The sequence below is a fragment of the Puma concolor genome, chromosome C2 (assembly GCF_028749965.1).
Source record: "Puma concolor isolate L17-30 chromosome C2, mPumCon1.1.hap2, whole genome shotgun sequence".
Classification (NCBI taxonomy): Eukaryota; Metazoa; Chordata; class Mammalia; order Carnivora; family Felidae; genus Puma; species Puma concolor.
This window is the reverse complement of record NC_141675.1, coordinates 123,585,251-123,607,015: the sequence shown is the minus strand read 5'-3', so window position 1 is coordinate 123,607,015 and position 21,765 is coordinate 123,585,251. Positions and strand designations below refer to the sequence as shown.

At 35.5% G+C, this 21,765-nt stretch overlaps 1 long non-coding RNA gene across 2 annotated transcripts in view; it reads right to left on the bottom strand.

The window, feature by feature from the left end:
- Window positions 1–722: 722 nt before the first annotated feature.
- LOC147577519 (uncharacterized) overlaps window positions 723–21,765 on the bottom strand; it is a 322,949-nt gene continuing 301,906 nt past the window's right edge. For both annotated transcript variants that reach the window (XR_015255847.1, XR_015255846.1), the window contains exons 5-6: window positions 13,085–13,228; window positions 723–757 (exon numbers count right to left, since the gene is read on the bottom strand). This is a non-coding gene — a long non-coding RNA (uncharacterized LOC147577519). The remainder of the gene's footprint in view (window positions 758–13,084; window positions 13,229–21,765) is intronic.

Genomic DNA, 21,765 nt, shown 5'->3' with positions numbered 1-21,765 from the left:
AAAAAAAAAGTTGAGTCTGTGATCACTGTTGAAAATGACTAAAAGGGGAGTCTAAGAATTGAGACTGAGCTGAAAAGAATAGAATCTAGACTCATTCAAAATCTTTTCCAGATTATGCAGGTGATGCATGCTAATTTCCAATAAGATAATTTTTTAAAATAAATATTGTCATGTTCGTTTTTATGATTTCTAATGGCTCCATTAATAGTGGTTTTTTTTTAATTTTGTGCTTATACTTACCAATTAAACAATAAAAGGTATAATTCAATCAATTAATGACCCATCTGCATTTAAATATATTTTATTGACTAATTTATACTCTTACAGGTTTATTGCTGAGTAGCCATTTTTAATATCAGTAATATAGGCATTCTGACCTTTCCCCCCTAATTCCAGTCTGTAAATGACTTAAATTTTTTTTTAAAAAAACATGTTTGTTTATCTTCTACATTTTTAAATTAAAAATGCATTTCTCCTAAATAGTACCTCTTTTTTTTTTTTTTTTAATTTTTTTTTTTTAACGTTTTATTTATTTTTGAGACAGAGAGACAGAGCATGAACGGGGGAGTGGCAGAGAGAGGGAGACACAGAATCGGAAGCAGGCTCCAGGCTCTGAGCCATCAGCCCAGAGCCTGACGCGGGGCTTGAACTCACGGACCGCGAGATCGTGACCTGAGCTAGAGATAAAAGAACTACCTTCAATGTAAAACATTTATAGGCTTACCTCAGAGATACGGTCTGGTTCAGTTCCAGATCTCTGCAATAAAGCAAACATTGCAAATATGTTAAATGGATTTTTGGTTTCCCAGTGCATATAAAAGTCATGTTTACACTAAACTGTGGTCTATTTAGTTTCCAATAGCATTTTTATGAAAAAAACAGTGTGTGAACATTAATTTAAAATACTTTATTGCTAAAAAACGTTAACTATCATCTAAGCTGTGAGCAATTCATAATAATTTTGCTGGTGCAGGGTCTTGCCTTGATGCTGATGCTGATGCTGACTGACCAGAGTGGTGGTTTCTGAAGACTGGGATAACTGTGGCATTTTCTTACAATAAGACAAAAAATGAAGTTTGTGGCATCAATTGACTCTTTTCACGAACAATTTCTCTGTAGCGTGTGATGCTTTTTTTTATTTTAAATTATTTGTAATGTTTATTTATTTTTGAGAAAGAGAAAGACAGAGCGTGAATGGGGGAGGGTCAGAGAGAGGGAGACACAGAATCTGAAGCAGGCTCCAGGCTCTGAGCTGTCAGCACAGAGCCTGACGCGGGGCCCAAACCCACAAACTGTGAGATCATGACCTGAGCCGAGTCAGATGCTTAACCAACTGAGCCACCCAGGCGCCCCAGCATGTGATGCTTTTGATAGCATTTTACACAGAGTAGAACTTCTTTCAAAATTGGAGTCAAGCATCTCAAATCATGCTGCTGCTTTGTTAACTAAGTTTGTGTAATGTTTTAAATTCTTCGTTGTCATTCCAACAATCTTCATGATATCTTCACCAGTAGATATCATCTCAAGAAAGAAAATCCATAAGAAGTAATTCCTTATCCTTTAAATTTTTAACACAAGATTGAAGCATTGCAGTCACATCTTCAGGCTCCACTTAATTCTATCGCTAATTATCTTGCTATTTTCTCCCCATTTTCAGTGACTTCCTCCACTGAAGTCTCGAACCTTCAATGTATGAAAAATGTGATATCTGCAAAGCGCAATAAAGTGAAATGCAATAAAATGAGTTGTGCCTATAATATTAAATTAAAAGTTCTAAGTTTTTTTTTTTCTTTTCCTCATCCTTCTGTCCAATCTGACATTATAACATCATATGGTTGTGTCTGGTATTTGTAAAGTCAACAATTTTCTAAATTTATATCACCTGGGATGAACGCATGACTAAATTCTTATCTCTCCTCACCTCACAACAGTCAAGCACTGAGATTCTCTCATCTTCATTTTATCAAGGTATTGTCCATTCTGCATCTCCTGGCAGCACGTGCTTGCACAGTCATAGTACCTCTCAAATCTGCTAGCTGTCTCTTCCAGTTATTTCTCTGTGCTATCCATGGTAGTATATTACATTATGGCCATTCTCTCCTCTCCTTAGAGGAAACCAGAACTCAGTAGTGCTTCCTCAGAGTGATGTATTGCCACTCTGGCACAGTTATATCCCACTCAGCCTTATCTCCTCTGTTGATTTCATACCACTGTGATGTACGGAAGGCCTGGGAGGCTGTCATCGCCCAGAATTACAGAAAGAAATAGGGTACAGGGTACAGAAAGAAATAGGGTACAGAGGACTTCCTCTGAATTCCCCAAACTTTGGAGAGTTATCTACTATCCCTGTGGATTTTAATACCAGGATGGAAGTGGGACTAGCCGACATCTTTCACAGTAGTCTTTATGAGGATCTTTTCCATTTTTACTTACCATTTTTTCTGGTTCATACATTTTTCTTATCATACTTGTGCATGTGTCTGTGGATTTTTTTAAATCTATTTCATGTGTATGTGTGTATATTCACTTGTGGATTTTTTTATTCATCTTTCATGTACATCTGTGTGTGTGTGCGTGTGTGAGTGTGTGTGTGGGGGGGCGGTGACAGAGAATGGCAGTGAAACGGCCAGGTTCTGCTTCCTCCAACACATTAATTTATAACCTATATTTTACCTGGATTGCAGCCAGATTGATTATCTGAAAGAAGATAATTTCTATTTTTTTTTGTTTTGACTTTTATTTACTTTTCAATTTTTTATTTAAATTCTAGTTAGTTAACATAAAGGGCTATATTAGTTTCAGGAGTAGAATTCAGTGATTCATCACTTACATACAACACCCAGTGCTCATCACAACAAATGCCCTCCTTAATACCCATCACCCATCTAGTCCATCTCCCACCCACTTCTGTCCATCACCCCTCAGTTTGTTCTCTATCCTTAAGAGTCTCTTATGGTTTGTTTCCCTCTCTCTTTTTTTCCCCTTAGTATATGTTCATCTGTTTTGTTTCTTAAATTCCACCTATGAGTGAAATCATATGGCATTTGTCTTTCTCTGACTGACTTGTTTTGCTTAGTATAATACACTCTAGCTCCATCCATGTCATTTAGAATGACAAGATTCATTCCTTTGGGTAGCTGAGTAATATTCCATTGTGCATACACACACACACACACACACACACACACACACACACACACCACCTCTTCTATATTCATTCATCAATGGATGGACATTTGGGCTCTCTCTGTAGTTTGGCTATTGTTGATAATGCTGACAAAAACATCAGGGTGCATTTATCCTTTCAAATCTGTATTTTTGTATCCTGTGGGCAAATACCTAGTAGTGCCATTGATAGATCATAGGGTAGTTATAATTTTAACTTTTTTGAGGAACCTCCATACTGTTTTCCAGAGTGGTTGCACCAATTTGCATTCCCACCAACAGTGCAAGAGTGTTCCCCTTTCTCTGCATCCTCACCAACACCTGTTGTTTCTTTTGTTGCTAATTTTAGACATTCTAAAGGGGGTGAAGTGGTATCTCATTGTGGTTTTAATATATAGTTCCCTGATGATGAGTGAGCATCTTTTCATATGTCTGTTAGTCATCTGTATATCTTTGTAAAAGTGACTATTCATGTCTTCTGCCCATTTCTTAATTGGATTATTATTATTATTATTATTATTATATTTTGGTGTTGAGTTTGGTAAGTTCTATATAGATTTTGGATACTAACCCTTTACCAGATATGTCATTTGCAATATATTCTCCCATTCTGTAGGCTTCCTTTTAGTTTTACTGATTGTATCCTTTACTGTGCAGAAGCTTTTTATCTTGAGAAGTCCCAATAGTCCATATTTGCTTTTGTTACCCTTGCCCCTGGCAACGTGTCTGGTAAGAAGTTGCTCTCGCCATGGTCAAAGTGGTTGCTGCTTGTTTTCTTCTCTAGTATTTTAATGGTTTCCTGTGTCACATTTAGATCTTTAATCCATTTTAAATTTATTTTCGTGTATGGGGTAAGAAAGTGGTCCAGTTTCATCTACATTTTGCTGTCCAGTTTTCCCACCACAATTTGTGGTGGTTTTGGAGAGACTGTCTTTTTTTCCATTGAATAGTCTTTCCTGCTTTATCAAAGATGAGTTGACCACATAGTTGTGTGTATGTTTCTGGGTTTTCTATTCTGTTCCATTAATCTACATGTCTCTTTTTATGCTAGTACCATACTGTCTTGATGACTTTTGTTTGATTGCTGAGGCTAAGACTTCCAGTACTGTTAAATAGGAATGGTGAGAGTGGACATCCCTGTCTTGTTCCTGACCACAGGAGAAAACCTCTCAGTTTGTGCCCACTGAGAATGATATAAGCTGTAGGTTGTTCATACATAGACTTTATGATGTTGAGGTATGTTCCACCTATGCCTACTTGCACTCATTCTCAGGCTGACTTGCCCTAGTTGGCTTGCACCTGCAGGGTGCAGGGGGACGGGGCTTGGTTAAAGCAGTTCTGGCCTCCACTTGTTGGTACTGTTTTCCTCATTGAAGTTGGTTGGTGTTGATAGGCAGGGGGAAGGGAGATGGTCTTGTCCTGCTCTCTTACCTCTGCAGTGGGAAGCTCGCACCTGCCACACCTCAGGAAGTCCTATAAGAGCAAACAATCACCCCTCCTTTGTCCTCAGCTTCTGTCAGATCCCTACCTTCACACTGTCTGTGTACAAGCTGTGTACAGTGCTGCCAGGCGGCACATCACCCCGTGTTTATCTCAGACATGGCTGGGTTTCAAAACTCCAAACTTCAGAGAACCCTGTGGCACAGACCCACACTGATCCTCTGGGGAAGGGTCTCTCCACACTGTGGCTGGGAGTTGGTTTGTCCCAGAAAATCATCACGCCACCATAGAGCAGCTCAAAGTTTATGGCAAAGTGCAAAAGAAAGCTGACACCAAGGCTCACTGCCCTCATCCAGCATCCTCATACCTGTGATAGTGAATATGGCAGTCAATAGCACCTGTTGGGTTTTCTGTCCTCTGAAAGGTCACACCACTCTCCCAAATGCACTCCAAGAAGAGGAATTGTTTTTCCCTGTGCAATCCAGGGTATCCGCAGACCATGCTGCCTGCTTCTACCCTCCTTCCCCACTGGAGCACTACTATGCCTTCCAGGTGTCATCCTGGTGATGGCACAGACCTCTAAAACTTCAGACTTGCACTCTGTTGCCTATAAAAATTCGCAGTATTCAGACCTTCTCCTTTCCACAGTCAATGGTTCTGGGGAAGAGTTTTTCTTCTCGAATCCCCTGTGCATATTTTCATCCTTTCTCTCTCCTCTCTCCATGATCAGGGCTCCCTCACCTCTGGAGCACCCACAAATCTTTTCTCACCCAAATCAACTCTCTGCAGCTCCTATCGTACAAAGTGGTTGTTTTTCTACTTGTAGATGTGCAGTTTTGTTCTTTCAGTCCTCATATCAATTTCTTGGGTGTTCAGAATGATTTCATATTTATCTAGCTGTGATTGAGGGATAAAGCAAGATCAGGGTTCCCCTACTCCCCCATCATTTTAACTCCTCCTCTCTGAAAGAAACTGTTTATTTACTTTAAAAGTAAAAACTACCATTTACTCTATTTCTACCTGACAGTTAGACCCTGCCATATTTTAATGGGTTACTCATATGTCTTCTCCTGGACTGGCAATGTTTTGAAAAATCTATCATCCCTTTAAATACACCCCCAGAAATATCTTTATTGTGTCTGCCAATACATACAGAACAAGGTAAATGTCTTCTGGTATCATGCTTTCTGGATTGCAAGGTACCAGCACTGCACATCTTTTCACCCAACTTTTGTTGCGTCTGGTTTCAGTTCCATAATACATTTATAAAAATTAATCTCAATACAAACCTCAACTGGTAATATTTGAGTTTTCAAACTAGGTAACAAGAAAATGTTAAGAGCATATAATGTCAGCAATATAAATAAGATCTTAGGGTAATCTAAGTTGCTAATTTAAAAGAAAATTAAATGAAAATATAAAAATGAAAACATGACAAAAATGTTACAAAGAAAGCAGTGCAAGGTAATAACAATTTAAGAGAGTTTTTTTTTTCTTGGTCACTATTTCTACAAACTTTATCCCTTTCCTGCAATAAATATTGGCTTAGGTTATAGTATTATCCACATTTACAAGTTCATCCTGATAATAAGTGGCAGTGTCAGGACTTCAACTCAAGTAGCTTGAGTGTCAAAGATGATGCTCAATCTTACAATATTAAATTACTTCTTTATGTCATGTTTCTAGATTACAAGCAAAATATTCAAATAGCCAAGCAGTCCCATATATGTTAAGTTCAGTAAATAGAAGTTTTTTTAAATCTCTGTGAAAAAGAAATATGTGTTAATTATTAACCCAACATTTTTAACATAGAATTGGAAACTGATGCATTTAAAAAAAAATAGATATTCTATGGGAATGCAAGCTGGTGCAGCCACTCTGGAAAACAGTATGGAGGTTCCTCAAAAAACTAAAAATAGAACTACCCTACAACCCAGCAATTGCACTAAGAATTTATCCACGGGATACAGGTGTGCTGTTTTGAAGGGACACATGCACCCCCATGTTTATAGCAGCACTATCAACAATAGTCAAAGTATGGAAAGAGCCCAAATGTCCATCGACGGATGAATGGATAAAGAAAATGTGATACATATGTATATATATATATATATATATATATATATATATATATATATATATATGTATATACACACACACACACAATGGAATATTAATTGGCAATCAAAAATAATGAAATTTTGCCATTTGCAACTACATGGATGTATGGAACTGGAAGGTATTATGCTAAGTGAAATTAGTCAGTCAGAGAAAGACAAAAGTCATATGACTTCACTCATGTGAGGACTTTAAGAAACAAAACAGGTGAACATAAGGGAAGGGAAACAAAAATAATATAAAAACAAGGAAGGGGACAAAATAGAAGAGACTCATAAATATGGAGAACAAACTGAGGGGTACTGGAGGGGCAGTGGGAGGGGGGATGGGCTACATGGGTAAGGAATATACTCCTGAAATCATTGTTGCACTACATGCTAACTAATTTGGATTTAAATTTTAAAAAATAAAAAATAAAATTTAATAAAAGTAAGAACAGAAAAAAATAGATATTCTAGGTCAGATTCTTTATATGTTAAATTTTTTAAACAAGATATCCTTAAAGGTATCTTTAAGGATATTTTATTAGATAAAATTTGCCAAAACTGACAACTTATTCCAATTTATTTTAAAAAATTTTTTTCTTAATGTTATTTATTTATTTTTGAGACTGAGAAAGACAGAGCATGAGCAGAGAAGGGGCAGAGAGAGAGGGAGACACAGAATCGGAAGCAGGCTCCAGGCTCTGAAACATCAGCCCAGAGCCCGACATGGGGCTCGAACTCGCAGACCATGAGATCATGACATGAGCCGAAAACGGACGCTCAACCGACTGAGCCACCCAGGCGCCCCCATTCCAATTTAAATAAGCATAGTTCTCCCTGTAGATGCTATGATCACTCAATGTAAATATTATGTGTTATCTGTAATTTTAACATATTCTTATGAGCAATAATGCATTGAGAATATTTTATGTGTATGACTATAAATTCTGAGCACACTAAAAATGTTCATATTGGTATGAATAATGAGTGATTGTCAACAGGAATGTTTCATAGATGAAAATATATGATTTATTGATAAGGCTGCATAATTACATGAGTATCTGAAAAGGTAAGTAGTTGCTTATGTATAAGAAGTAAGACCACAGGACCATAAAACAATATTGTAATTGATACTATTATATCATTATTGTATCAAAAGACGACAGAACTTTGAAAGAAAAAGCCTAGAATTCTGTGCCTTTGAAAGTATATATCCATTTCACGTTCATTTAATATGGAAGAAGAATAACATACTGCTAAATTCACAAGTATTATTCTCCAACAAGGAAAATATAGCTCCAAGTCTTTCTCCTAATCTCCGTCCATAATAGCACATTTCTCTACTCACCCTCATCACTGATTCTAACTTCACTCATCTTCGGTTTCACCTAACCCCGCATTCAGCAGGAGAAACTTTTAGCAGTAAGATCATGTGATTTAGGAATTTCGGTCAAAAGAGAACAGAAAAGGGAAAGAGTAAGTGGTCTCTGGATTTTATTTTTTGTCGTAAATCCTTTTTGAAGGATCCCATTCTTTTTGAAGGATCCCATTTCGTTAACAATAGCAACAACAACAGCAACAACAAAAACTAGATCCTTACTGTATCTATAATATTTCCCTTTTCTTCTTTGCCTTTGTAAAAAGCCATCGTAAGGACCTTTTCCTCCAAACCTTGAAAGTATAAACAAACTATTGGATTGTACTTATTTAAGAAAAACAGAAGCCTAGAGGAATTACTCACCGAAAGCAACTGGGTGTCATTACATACAAGGGAAGGCTTTAAGCTTCATGCAATGTCAACTTGGCATATAATTTATATAAAGTACAAACGTTTAGACTTTAGGCTGATATTTTGTGGTAGGACAAGACATGCCATGAATACACACACACACACACACACACACACACACACACACGTATAACACATATTTATATTGTGAATGTATCTTCCGAATAAATAGTCAAATGCAACTTAGAATGTGTTAAATACAATCCCTAAACTCCTGTTTTGTCATGAGAACTTGACTACTGATCTCCAATCATAGAAAACTTTCTTTGGTTCAAAACATCAACATTTCTTACCTCTGCCAAAGTTAAAACTGTCTCTGAGAACTGCTGCTCTTTAGATGTTATCATCTATGTGATTTGACGGGCAGCAAAGGGTAGTTAGTTAATGAATATTAGAAAATGGAACGACCCAGAAATATAGATAGTGAGTCACAGTATTTTTGTTTTAAAACTACAATATGTCAAGATGGTTTCCTTGCTCCATCAACAAACTTCCAAGTGTGGTGATATTACATTCTTGGCAACCAAAGGTGCTGTAGTGTCTTGTTAGAAATTATAAAACACATCAAAAATACAAGTGCCAATACTAGTTATGAGTTTTAACTTTTTATATGGAATATTTATTTCTAATTATTGATAATTTTAGAAAAACTCTGATAAATTTCTCTGAATTCATTGGTAATATAATTAACAAAGTATTAAGTAATTCAAGGGAAGACCTATAAAACGTGTATAATAGGCCGTTTCTGTGTGAATGCTTAGCACTACACACAAGATAAAGGACCAATGTTTTGTTTTTGCCTAAAGGTTTTTTTTTGTTTTTTTTTTTTAGTGTTTATTCATTTATTTTGACAGAGACACAGAAAGCCTGAGCTGGGAGGGTGAGTGAGAGAGAGAGATCGACTCCCAAGCAGGCTCTGTACTGTCACTGCAGAGCCTGACATGGGGCTTGATCCTACTAACTGTTGATATCATGACCTGACCTGAAATCAAGAGTCAGATGCTTAACCAACTGAGCCACACAGGCACCCACCCTAAAGGTATTTTCATTCAGTAGCTTTGAATTAATCATTATGTGCAGTGAAAATTTTTTCTCACTATATACATGCAGCTAATTCTTAAGAGAATTCCCATGGACCCAAATTATTTTAAGCTACCTAAAAGGGAACAAGTTCAGTTATATAAACTATTGGAGCAGTTTAAGGTTTGACCGTGAAAACGTATCTAAAATAACCTCCTTATCACATGTGATCAGCTGTGAAGTTTTATTATTTTAATTTTGAAAAAGTTTAAGACTGAATATTTCTCTTTAAACTGTTAATGACTCCCTGGGAGAACACTTATGGTGTTCTGCCAACAGCATAGTTCATTAGAGATTAACTCATATCTTGCTGGAAAGCTCAAACAAACGTAGCAATGATTCTGGAATGAAGTCAAGGATAGGTGTTACAAAATGCAGATCTAAGTTTTAGGAAGGAAAACAATAATATTGACTACAAAACTATAAAAGCATTAGGCACATTTTGCCTAATGCACAGTTTTGTCCAAAATTTGCTGTTCTCAAAAAAAAAAAAAAAAAAATGAAACAACCAAGTTTGAAAGTCTTGTGTGAAGAACAAAGGGATCTACAAAAGTGTGGGAAAACATAAATGTATGAGTTCAGTCAGAAAACTCTTAACTTTGCTTTAGTAAAGGAAAGGGTAAGAACACAGATGGTCAAAATGCATAAGATATTTTATACTGTAGAATAACACAGGCTTCCTTGCTAAATAACAGCATAGTAAGATCAAGGAGAGCAATCTGAAGAAAGATTAAAGTACATTAAAGACAAAAGGAAATGTTGCTTCATACAGTACGTAGAAACATTTGTAAAATTTATAAACATTATATCAAGTGTGGACAGACAGGAAATTTAAATTACATAAAAGAACTAGAACAAAATTTGAATAATAGGGCACTAATCTTTCAACTACGATAATCTGTGACAAACCTAAACCTTAAGGTTCCTCCTAGGGTGGTTAACCAAGTTCTCGCACCCATTTCTTCAGAGAACCCTAAGTGCAGTTGACCCTTGAACAATGGAACTATAAGGGGCACTGACCCCTGGAGCCAAATATACATATATAACTTTTGACTCTTGAAAAATTTAACATCCTACTGTTAACTGGAAGCCTTACTGATAATACAGTCTATTAACACATATTTTGTGTATTATTGTGTTAAATACTGTATTCCTACAATAATGTAAGCTAGAGAAAATAAAATACTATTAAGAGAATCATAATGAAGATAAAATACATTTACAGTACTCTACCTTATTTATTATATAAAAAATCTGAGTATTAGTGGACACAGGCAGTTCAGACCTGTGTTGTTCAAGGATCAAGTGTAATAGTATCTGTGGCTGTAAGAACCATGCTTGGATTAGACTCAGTTGTTATGACTCCAAGATCCAATCATGTGGGGAGATGCTAAATTGTATTTAGCACTTCATAAATATAAGGGCTAAAAGGGAATGCGCTGTACCTCCAAACATCTGTGAACCTTATTCTGGAATGTTAGAAGCAGAGGCAGTCAAGACCCGAAATAAATAAATAAATAAATAAATAAATAAATAAATAAATAAAATTAAACACTGCCTTAAAACAGCAGGCAGCCTTAAAACTTATAAGCTCATTAACCTTATGTATTAGTTCCTTATTGGTGTCATAACAAATTAAATTATTACATATTTAATAGATTATAACATCACAAATGTATTCTTTTACCATTCTGGAAGTCAAAAGTACTAAACTGGTTTCACTGGGGCAAAATCTAAGTATCAACAAGGCTGGTTTCCTCTACAGGCTTTGATGAGAGATGCTGTTTGCTTGCCTTTTTCAGCTTCTAGTTGGCTGTCTGTATTCCTTTGTTGGTGGCCCCTTATTCCATCTTCAAAGTGCATCAGTCCAATCTCTGTGTACATTACTATATCTTCCTTGTCTCTGACTTTGACCTTCGTGCATCCCTTCTATATGGACACTTGTGATTACATCAGATCCACCAGGGGTAATAGACAATCTCTCAATTTCAAGATCCTTTATTTAATCACATTTGTGAAGTCCTTTTCATGTCATATAAGATAACATTCATGGGCTCAAAGAGTTAAGATGTGGACATATTTTGGGGCCAGTTTTCAGCCTTTAATGTCCCAATATATAAACAAGCATATATATACTAGTGAATTCATAAGTTTGTTTTTTTTTTTTTTTTCTTTTTTTGAGGAGGGGAGAGAGAAAGACAGAGAGTGAATGTGAGCAGGGGAGGGACAAAGGGAAAGGGAGAGAAAGAATCCCAGACAGGTTTTACACCCAGGAAGGACCCCAATGGGGGTTCCATCTCAATCATGAGATCATGACCTGAGCCAAAAATAAGGGTCCAATGCTTAACTGACTGAGCCACCCAGGCACCCTGTCAGTTCATATTTTTAAAAATTGTTTTAACCTTTTAATTTATTTTTGAGAGACAGAGAGCACAAGCAGGGGATGGACAGAGAGAGGGAGACACAGAATCTGAAGCAGGCTCCAAGCTCTGAGCTACCAGCACAAAGCCTGACATGGGGCTCGAACCCATGAACTGTGAGATCATGACCTGAGCCAAAGTCAGATGCTCAACAGACTGAGCCACCCAGACGTGCCCCAAGTCCATATTTTTTAATAGCTTGATGAAATTTGTTCAGAATTTAGCAGAATACTACTAAACCACTGTATTTAAACTTACCTTTTGAGAAAAAATGAACACATATTTTCAAAATTTCAACACTTATAAATGATATTAATGAATAAAGTTAGAAAGATATGTGTAAGTTTAGGAAGAAATTACATTGACCTAGTGTATTGCTCCAAGATACCTTTTTTATATTTCACAACCTTAGAAAAGGAAGGGAAAAAAACTTTTACTTGTCTTTAGTTTTTCAATGAATTCCAAGATTAAGGGCTCAGGAATTACAAGGATAAAATCAGGCATTGCAAGTGAAAACAGATTTTTCTCTATTTGTTGCTAATGAATTCCTAAAAGCCTTTAGAGAACAAACTAAAGAGAAACCCATAGGGGAAATATTTCAGAGAATTCATCTGGGATATCAACAGAATAGTTGACGAGGTCAAATTTTGGTTCACCATGAGGACACCGTAAGGACACTATCTTTTCTCTCACTGCTAGTGTGGTCTTTTCAGATATAAATTGAGCCTGAATTAATTAATGCCAAGCTCTTTACAAAAAATGCTGTGCTCATGATCTAATAGTATAAGGTTAGTGAGTCTCCCCCGCTCAAAGGAAAGCATGCAAATAAAATAAACAATGTAATTTTTTGTGTGGGGTTACTTTGATATGTATTATCTAATGACATGGAATGATATATCAATGACAAGAACAACAACAAAAACAAGCCCTACGAGACTGTAGTAGCAGAGACAATAGTTTACCTATGGGGTGGGTAGCTAGGCCTTATTCTTGGCTGGGATAGTTCCCATGTCTGCCTGTCAGTAGACTGAAGCTGGCATTGGCTGGAAAAAGTAGGCTAACTTGACTCTGGTATTTATGTTACTTACCATCCAGCAGACTAGCCTGGATATGTTCTCAAGGTGATGACAGAAGACACAAGAGAGCAAGCAGCCACATGCAAGTACTCTCATGCTATTTCTCATGTTGGGTCATCTAATACAGAATTTCCAAAGCAAGTCTCAAGGCTAAATCTGGAATCAGAGTAAAAAAAATGCAACCAAGTTATGGGTCATTAACTCAATCAATATAGACTATCTCAAATTGAGATATTTGATAAAACAAATTTGAATATTTGCCCTAATAAATTCACAAAAATGCCAATTTTTATAAAACAAGTGTCCAGGAAAATATTTTATAAGCACATGAATAAGGCAAAAAAAGTCTTCTTGTTACACAATCTACATGGAGTTCTAGTAATTCATGAGATATAACATGATAAAATAAAATTTTCGTCCATTTCATTTTAGCAAAGCATTACCCTTACACTGAATCTAAAAACATATTTTAAGATTTAAAAAATGCCCTAATAAAGCCTTCAATATTAAAATAAGTCATGTATTTATTGAGGATATTACTAAGCTGATAAATAATTTTTTGCTAGCCTGTTTGTTTGAAAATAAAATAACTTTATAAAAATATTATTTCATAAAAATAATTTGAAAAATGATTTTTGATTATTCTTGTTTTGCAAATGGTTAAGTTTTTTGTAGTCAGTGTATTTAAATAAAACTTTTTCAAAGGCTTTCACGACTGCATATAATGAAAATTTCGGAGTTCTGTTTTCTGAGATACTGCATTTACTATGCATTCCTTATTTTTTTTCTGAAAAACTATCCTTATTTTTTCATTTCCCAAATACATATTAAATATTTCCCTGCTCAAAATTGAGGGTATACGGCAAAGAAAAAAGTTCCTGCTTTTGTTAGGTTTACATTATGGGCTCCTTTCAATATATGGGCCTATTTACTTTGTCTGTCTCTAGTTTTATTCTAGTTCTCAAAGATTGCCCTGTGTGTGTTTACATATATGTGTGTGCATGTGCATGTGCACATGCATGTATGTGCTTAAAATGTTTGTTTCTCTTTCTAAAATCTGCCTTTAATTCAAAACATGTTTTTGTATTTGGTTTAGTTATTAAAGTTATTCTAGTTGCGTCTTAAATTTTAATTGTTTTTCAAATACTATGCACTGTTATGTTAGGCAAAGGGGAAAATAAATATTTTAACTCATGAGCATGTGGGTATATATGTGTGTATGGGAGGTGTTTATGGCATTTCTCACTCAAATTCTGTGTAAGTTACAAACCCTTTGTGAGGTAAGAACATGAGAAAACAATTTCTCTTCCTTTGTGTGAAAAACCTCAGTTTAAACTTAATATTTCAGCGTTATTGCATATTTTCCTCAGGGAATACATTTATCAGACATTTTGAAGTCAGAATGGACTAGCTTTGTAGCATCGCTGCAGCCTAAGTTTCCTTCCTTCCACTTATAACTGCTTTATTTTAGCACAAAGCTATTTGTAAAGAATAACAGTGGGGTGGTGCTGGCTATCCTGTGCTCTTTGCCACACTAACCAATTTCCCATCTTTGTCAAAGGGGTGAATAAAAATATGTCAATATTGCTAAAAAGCCACTTGTACCTGAAAGAATCCATGCATCTTTTCGGTGGAGTTGACAGCAGTCGCAAGCTTTATATAAATGACATTAAAGTCCTTTTATGGTCCCTTTTATTTTCTGTGACTCTGTTGTTGAGATCTATAACTCCACTGTTTGGAAACCGACCTTCCTGTCCATTGAATGCTGGTTGACAGATAAATTGCTATTGTTCTTTATCAATGAAATAAGCTGCTTTTTAGTTTCTTAAACCTAGCCTCTGACACGAGCTTTCAAGGTTGTTTTATTATTATTTTTTTTAAACAGGCAGATTTTGGAAGAATTTCTCTTGTGTTTTTTTTCTAAAAGCTATTCTTAGCACAGATACTGGTTTCACAGAAGTTCCATATTATGTTGTACTTTATTGAATAAGGTTGAATAATGTATTGCCCTCAAGAAGGTTGTATTGTGGTAAAAACATTCTATTTTCTCATGCCTTTGTAACAGGACCTACTCAATTCTTCAAAAAGAAATGAGAAATGCAGAGGAAGGGTAAGACCCCAGGAAACCAAACTCTAAGGTCTCCATTGTATAATTATCCCTCAAACACTCCTAAAAGCTCTGAAAAGAACTTTATTTAAACATACAGGCCACAAAAACCTTAACCATCTGCAAAATTGGAATAATAAGAGAAATCATACCCATAGAGATGTTGGGTGATTGAATAAGAATAACCTCAGTAATCTTTGCAAAAACTCCTTTAGTTCTTCTGGGAAAAAAAAGAAAAAAAGAGTGTCATTTATATTTGTCATGCTATTATGAAGGCCTGGGCTTGGGGAATTGATAACTGTATTTAGAAGGTAGTCCATAAAGGATAGTTCTTGAATTCCTTTTTATCATCAGTTCAAGCACTGGAACCATTTTTCAAAGTCATTTCTGTATTGTGCCAGAGAGGGTTTTTTTTTTTTTTTTTCTGTCTTCCAAGTTTTATTTAAATCCCAATTAACATACAGTGTAATACTAGTTTCAGGTATAAGATTTAGTAATTCATCACTTACATACAATACCTGATGTTCATCACAACAAACACCCTCCTTAATACTCATCACCCATTTAACCCATCCCCCCCACCCACCACCCCTCAAGCAACCCTCAGTGTGTTCTCTATAGTTAAGGGTCTATTTATTGGTTTGCATTTTTTCCCCACTGTGTGCATCTGTTACGTTTCTTAAATTCCACCTATGAGTGAAATCATACGGCATTTGTCTTTCTCTGACTGACTTATTTCACTTAACATAATATATGCTAGCTCCATCCATGTCATCATAAATGGGAAGATTTCATTCTTTTTGATGGCTGTGTAATATTCCATCATATATATAATATATACATATAATCTATATCTATATATATACATATAATCTATATATATATATATACATATATATATGTATATATATATACCACTTCTTCTTTCTTAAAATGTATATTTATTCATTTTGAGAGAGAGAGAGAGAGAGAGAGCAAACAGAGCAGGAGAGGGGCAGAAAGAAAGACAGGGAGAATCCCAAGCAGGTTCTGCTCTGTCGGCACAGAGCTGGATGCAGAGCTCAATATAAAGACTGTGAGATCATGACCTGAACTGAAATCAAGAGTCTGACACTTAAACGACTGAGCCACCCATGTGCCTCTCCCCCCTACAACTCTTCTTTATCCATTTATCGGTTGATGGACATTTGGGCACTTTCCATAATTTGGCTACTGTTGACAACACTTCTATAATCATTAGAGTGCATGTATCCCTTCAAATCAGTATTTTTGTATTCATTAGGTATATACCTAGTAGTGCAATTGCTGGATCATAGGGCAGTTCTATTTTTAACTTTTGAGGAAACTCCATACTGTTTTCCAGAGTGGCTGCACCAGTGTTCATCCCCACCAGCAGTGCAAGAAGGGCAACAGCCCTTCTCCAAATCCTTATCAACATTTGTTGTTTGTGCTTCTGATTTTAGCCATTCTGACAGGTGTGAGGTGATATCTCATTGTGGTTTGATTTGTATATTCCTAATAATGAGTGATGTTGAGCATCTTTTCATGTGTCTGTTAGCCACCTAACTGTAAGTCTTTAGAAAAATGTCTATTCATGTCTTCTGCCAATTTTTTAACCAGATTACTTGTTTTTTGGGTTTTAAGTTTTGTAAGTTCTTTATGTATTTTAGATACTAATCCTTTATGAGTATGTCATTTGCAAATATCTTCTCATATTGGAATTGATTGTTAGGTTTTGGGTTTTTTTTTTTTTTTTTTTTTTTGACCGTTTCCTTTGCTGTGCAGAAGATTTTTATGTCGAAAACCCACAGCTAATATCATCCTCAGTTTTTCCCCTATGATCAGGAACAAGACAGAGATGTCCACTCTCCCCAATGTTATTTAACATATTACTGGGAGTCCTAGCTTCAGCAAGCAGACAACAAAAAGAAATAAAAGGCACATAAATGGGCAAGGAGGAAGTCAAACTTTTACTATTTGAATATGTCATGGTAATCTATGTAGAAAGCCCAAAAGATTATACAAAAGATTGCTGGAACTGATACACAATTAAGTAAAGTCACAGGATATCAAATGAATGCAGAGAAATCTTTTGGCATTGTTATACACCAAGAATGAAACAGCAGAAAGAGAAGTCAAGGAATCCATCCCATTTACAATTGCTTCAAAAAACCTAAGGTACCTAGGAATAAACCCAACCAAAGGTAAAAATCTATACTCTGAAAACTATAAAACCCTGATAAAAGAAAATTTTAATTTTATTATTTATCTATTTTGAGAGAGAAAGAGAGATAACCAGCAGGGAAGAGGCAGAGAGAGAAGGGGACAGAAGATCTGAAATGGGCTCTGTGCTGACATCAGAGAGCCCAATGCAGGGCTGAACTCACTAACCGTGAGATCATGACCTGAGGTGAAGTTGGACACTTGACCAACTGAGCCACCCAAAGGCCCCCTGATGAAAGAAGTAGATGAGGACACAAAAATAATGGAAAGCCATCCCATGCTCATGGATTGAAAAAACAAATGCTAAAATGGCTCTACTGACCAAAGTAATCTACACATTTAAAGCAATCCCTATCAAAATGCCACAAGAATTCTTTTACAGAGCTAGAACAAAGAATCCTAAAATTTGTATGGAACCACAAAAAACTCTAAATAGCTAAAGCAATCTTGAAAAAGAAACACAAAGCTGGAGGCATCACAATTCTAGACTTCAAGTTTTATGACAAAGCTCTAGTGATCAAGACAGTATAGTACTGGCTCAAAAATACACACGTAGATCAATGGAACAGAATTAAAAAAAAAAAAAACGCAAATGGACCCACAACTATGTGTCAACTAATCTTTGACAAAGCAGGAAAGAATATCCAATGGGAAAAAGACAGTCTCTTAAACAAATGATGTTGGGAAAACCAAACAGCAACATGCAAAAGAATGAAGCTGGAGCATTCTCTTACACAATACACAAAAATAAATTCAAAATGGATGGGGGCGCCTGGGTGGCGCAGTCGGTTAAGCGTCCGACTTCAGCCAGGTCACGATCTCGCGGTCTGTGAGTTCGAGCCCCGCGTCGGGCTCTGGGCTGATGGCTCAGAGCCTGGAGCCTGTTTCCGATTCTGTGTCTCCCTCTCTCTCTGCCCCTCCCCCGTTCATGCTCTGTCTCTCTCTGTCCCAAAAATAAAAAAAAAAAAAAAAAAAAAAAAAAAATGGATGAAAGACCCAAATGTGAGACAGGAAACTATCACAATCCTAGAGGAGAACACAGACAGTAACCCCTCTGACATGGGCCATAGCAACTTCTTACTAGACATGTCTCCTGAGGCAAGGGAAACAAAAGCAAAAATAAACTATTGCCTGAGAGCTTTCAAATGATGGGGTTTAAAAGCACTACATATTGATTATACATCTTTGGATGTTTTTAAAGAAAAAAAAATGCAAATATAATGAACCGAAGGCCAGGTCACAGTCCACTTTATATACATTAACTGCCACCACAGAGAAGGGAGACTTTTGTAGCAATTTCATGTGAAATCACGACTGGCCATAAACTGTATTTTAACTCAGGTCTTCATTATAATCTATCCCATTCCTACTATAAAAGGATAACAATAAATAGATCAACTGACATTTTTAGACACAAAGTATAAGAATATTCTCACGGGTCTTTGTATCATTCTATGATTAGACACATCGAGAACATATTTGTAAAAAGTGAAATTTAAGGCTGAAGAGAGGGCAAGTTTGCTGATAAAAATGAGAGTTAATTGTAACTGAAAAACAAGGGAGTGGGAACTGTCAAAGTGTAAAAATAAAATCTCTTAAGTAATAAGAGACTACATGTCCCTAAGGTATTCATTGTGAAAAGTAGGACTAGTCAATCAAATTAACTTTGGCTTTCTAAAAATATAAACAGTTAAAATAAAAATTTCAATTTAATTCAAGATTTTCTTCAGAAAAAAAAACTCTGAAGTTTTCACATTTTCAGGTATTTAAACAGTTGTTTTTACTCTATTTTAAATATGCTGCTGTTGACTTTGGAAAAGTTCTTCCATTAAGGAATGTAGCATATTTAGAGTTGCAAATCATTATGTTTCTGCCAAAGTGTGCAAAGGGACAGTGTTCTAAACAGTGCATTACATTGCTTCATGCTAACTAAAAGTCAGAGAATGTCCAGCATAGTATCTTCTAGAAATACGGCATTTGTTAGACATAAGATTGATAGCAAAAAAGAAATGAGTACATATTCTCCCAGGGAATTAGGGCATCTGCAATACAGCCTGAGAGAAAGATACACAGTTGCAGAGCCTGACACATTTCTTCTGACAAGCATATGATGAAATAGAAGAAAGTTTGTTGAGGTCAAAGAGCCAATACCTCTTCAACAAAACCAAACAACACAGAAAATGTTTACACTACCATGAGTCTAGATTTATCTGATTAACTTTCTAATTTTTAAAACCAATTTAACAAACTTGTTAAACCAATTTAACAATTTTGTTCTGGAGGTAAGTACTGAAGTACATTTGATCCTAAGAACTCCTGTAACAATTCCCGTACTTATCCTAATTCATTCTGAACTACCTAGCCTCTCAAGGTCATTATTCCTCTTGTTGAATATGGAGAATCTATGAATCTGTGAAACTATAGGTTGATGCTGATCTGATCTTTTTGAACTTGATGTCTAAGCAGAGCTGCATAAGTTCTGGACAGAGCATCTAGATAATACTAAATCTACTCATTTAACAAATCTCATAAATCAGGAACTTTGAGGGCTTATGTTTCAATTCATATGACACTGAAAATGCCACATTTGGACAACTCAGCATTCATTGCTGTTACAAGTTTCTGCCAAGCACTCTACATATTAGTCATTCTATTATGTAATAAAAAAAAATCACAGATTTCAGAACACCTTCCCTTGTATAAGATTGTGTTTATGAAATTTAAGCCACCCACTATCTTGTGGCTTTTTATGAATTCTTCATAAATTTTGGACAATATATTAAATATTATAATTCTAAGTGAAGTAGGACCTTAGATGTGTTTGTGATTTGCATAATATGATAATCACATCAGTAATTTTGGCTTTATATCTCTTGGTCATGTTTTTATGTCCAGTTTATTTAGACACAACAGAAATCGTTAAGGGTGCAGTCACCTCCAAAGGCCTTTAAATAGATTGATATTCTCTATACTGCCCAAATTCATTGATCTTGAGGGGATTTTATCTTTGTGATAATAAGTTGACAGTTGCTTCAGAGAATTACTTTTATTCAGCTATGATTATCTAGCTTCCCTTTTTCTAGAATAGATATACAAGGACTTGAAATTAATCATCTAAAGCAAAAGTGAACACACCATTTCCAATTAAACCAGTACTGTAGCACTTGCTGATACCTACAAGACTTTTACAATTATGACATCAGGTGTATATAGGAAAAGCAGTGTTTCTGAGCTTTGGGGCACTGCTGGGTTTTTAAAGTAGGTGAAACATTCCTTAAAGCCTAATTTTTACTATGCATTTTTTTTACCAAAAATATTTTTTACAGAAATTCCCAGGTTATTAGCCCACTCTTTCCTCCATAAGCCTCATTTCTGAAATTTCAATTTTAATGTGCTAGAAACTTCTTCATCCAAACCTATTTCCACACTTTCTCCCGATACTTATCCCCTCATTCTTATCTCAATATTTACTTATATTGACATTTGGTAGATGACATTTCAATTGATATCATGGATCTAATAAACCACTAAATACTTTTTACACATATTATTAAAACTAAGAGCACTATCTTCGAACAACATCACTAAGCAGGTAAACATAGTAATTCAAAAGAGGTGTTTAGAAACACCTGTCACTACTTTCAAATTTCCATAATTTCCAGTGGTGTAAATAGCCTCTCAGTGGAAGCTGATATTGTAATGCTACTTCTCAGCAGTAGCTCTAGACTAATGATGTGAGAAAGACATAGAGTATGCAGAAACTATTTGAATGCATTAAGCCACTTTGGAATAAAATAGAAAAAGACCAAATAATAGAACTCTTCTATTATGGACTTAGAAATACCTTCCAAAAGTATTCTGATATTTTCACTGCTTCTTTTACAGATACTTTAAAGTTATATTTGAATTATTATTGAAAAGCTGTGTGTATAGAAAACATATGTATATTGAATCATGCTTTCTATTCTTAATAGTAACGGTGCACTTTACAAAATACATTTCTAACTGTCAAAGCTGCTGGTTTGAAGACACAATTAAAACCAATTTAGGCAAAAAAATGTAAATATGTTTGGAACTAGATTTGTTGTGGTGATCATTTCAAAATACATATAAATGTAAATTATTATGTTGTACAACTGAAATTGTTATAATGTTGTATGTCCATTATACCTCAACTTAAAAAAAAAGAGGCATGTTAACACACACACACACACACACACACAATTTAAGGAACCACAGGTTTATCTCATGAAATGCTCTAATTTTGCCAGTGTAAAAACTAGCAACTCTGACCAGAACCGTTAATGTTATATTCACTATTTGACTGTTCATTCTAAAATACAAGAGTTATTTTCAACATCAT